Raw genomic sequence first — 2332 nt, forward strand, 5'->3', positions numbered from 1 at the left:
CCGAGAGAGGCGTGTTTTGTTGTGCGATGTTGCGGGGAAGGTTTTGTGTAGTGTAGGTCTAGTCAGGTGCGTGTCAGATAATCTGTTGGTACAATGGGCGGGGGAGAACTCAATACTTTGTAACCTCCCACATAGATCTTAATGATGAGGTGCATTTTCCCTCCTTAGCTAGACTTGGCCTTGAAGCTGCATGGCTCAAGTTAGCGAACCTCCCCTTTCGTTAGTAGTTCTCTGGGCTATTCTTACTACTCTACAATTTCTTCTCTCAATACTTCCCTCACAAAATTGAGCCCGACAGTTCTCTGCACATTTTCCCCTTCATTCCTACAATTTCTTCCCGACCTTGGTCCTTGGCCACCCGAAGTGTCAGAATAATAGAGACGTGTTTGTAGTCACAACAGTTCCGTTGGTTCGGCGCAGTTCTGGGGAGACTTTCCCGTGTTGATCCTTCGCCACTGAGCGGTAATGAGGCGGGGTTCCACCAGAGACCTCTTTATTTCAACGGTATTCACGGATAAAGGACGACTCCAATGTTTTGTAAACACCCACTAAAACCGCTGCAATGATACCCTATTTAATTCTTCAGGTAAAGGGAACCTATGAATCATCGTCAGGAAAAAACAACAATTGGGATTCTACACTTCATTTGGCAAGTCACGTCGGCACTGAAGAATAGTTGAGTGTAATGTTCTGAAATTGGGTGGATTAACTATTGGTAATGATTCCCCCGTAGCGATGAACTGTTTCTGTAATTACTCCGTGTTTATTCGGCAGAGTACAGGCAGGATTGCCATTCCCCAGTCGTTCCTGCATAGATAGACATGTTTGACAAGCTGGAGGGGGGTGGATGGGACATAATCACGTGCATGTTTTTACCGTGTTGGATTCATCATGGTTAGAGGTGATGGGGGTCTTTCATCTTCATATGTCAGCGCACACATATTGATAACACCCGCGCGAAATCTCTCCCTCCGGAGCGCAAGCCTTCCTGTCTTGTTCAGTCAACTGAATAAATATGTTGGGCCCATGTCCTGGGCGTCCCAGCGTTGACAGGCGCGGTGCGTTTGGCTTGTATGTTTGGGGCTAGTGCAAACCGTGAAATATTTCCCCCGTCAGAAAACACGGTACTTGTACCTAGAGCGAACGTGGGGCTTTTAAGTGTATAGAGGCTTGCTGGGGGAAACATTGGCGTTCCACTGACTTTTGTACGTAGTACAGGCGACAGTGAAGCTTGAAGGTATCAGGATTTTACTTGCTATTTTTCTGTCAGTTAGTGTACACTTCAAATAAGAGTTGGACTTACTAGTATAACCCTGTTATTAATTCATAATTTTACATAAGATTATTCTAAAATCGTGTGAACTGATGACGATGCCTCTGTCGAATTTGAATGTATTCAGTGAGCACTCAAAAATTGCTCACAAACCTCATAGCCCAGTCATCAAATCCCACCCCACAATTCGGACGCAGGATGTCATACACTATACTACAATGTAGGCATGATCAAAGTCGCGGACTTCACTACAAATCAGACCATTCGCTTTTATTGGCCGATTTGCACGTCAGGTGCAACTGACGGTTCCAGTGGCCTTTTGTGCGCCCGGCTCTCTGGCCGTCATTATTACGTACATTGATCCCACGACCTTTTGGTGGCTGCGATAAAAGGCTACTTTCCCTCTACACTCAGGGATTATTGTCTGGTTCAAAAGCACAACAATTAATATTTGTAAGCACAGATGTCGATACTTACGTCATGCAAAAAATGGCAGTCTCATTCACAGGTTAAATCCGCCCTAGGTTGGTTGTTAGTAAAATAACGGGGTGATGTTTCTGCTACAGTCGGGGTATGAGTTATGATCCGATGATTTCTGTGTCTCCTCGGGCCAGTCAAGTTTCAAGTTTCAAGTTTATTTATTTCACCAGGGCATACCTCAGATCAGTTGATCTGATTTTCAGGTATCCCTGGGCACACATTAAAAATTACATACACAAGTTCAACGCAACAATATACAACAAATATTACAAACATTTACATATTATACAAAACAATCACAGTATACAATATAGGCACATTTCATCTGCGGTCATCTACAGTCCGTTTTTAAAAGCTGACGTTGCTATCAGTTGCCGCTGGTCAGCAGCAAGACAGTTCCACAGGACTGGCCCTTGGTACTGCAGGCTGCCCTTGAAAGATTCCACATGTGCTTTGGGAGTGTCCAGCATGTGAGGGTCGAAGCTGTAGAGCTGTTTCGTAGCAGTGCGAGTACGAACTCTCAGCACTGGGGGTGACAGCCATTTGAACATATGTGTCATGTAGGCAGGTGCCTTGTGG

The 2332-nt window shown here is 45.0% G+C and overlaps 1 pseudogene; it reads right to left on the reverse strand.

Annotated features, from left to right (window-relative positions):
• Positions 1–2088: 2088 nt before the first annotated feature.
• Positions 2089–2332, reverse strand: part of LOC109473352 — a 64815-nt pseudogene continuing 64571 nt past the window's right edge.

This window comes from Branchiostoma belcheri, unplaced genomic scaffold (assembly GCF_001625305.1).
Source record: "Branchiostoma belcheri isolate BF01 breed outbred unplaced genomic scaffold, Haploidv18h27 scaffold3, whole genome shotgun sequence".
NCBI classification, from domain to species: domain Eukaryota; kingdom Metazoa; phylum Chordata; class Leptocardii; order Amphioxiformes; family Branchiostomatidae; genus Branchiostoma; species Branchiostoma belcheri.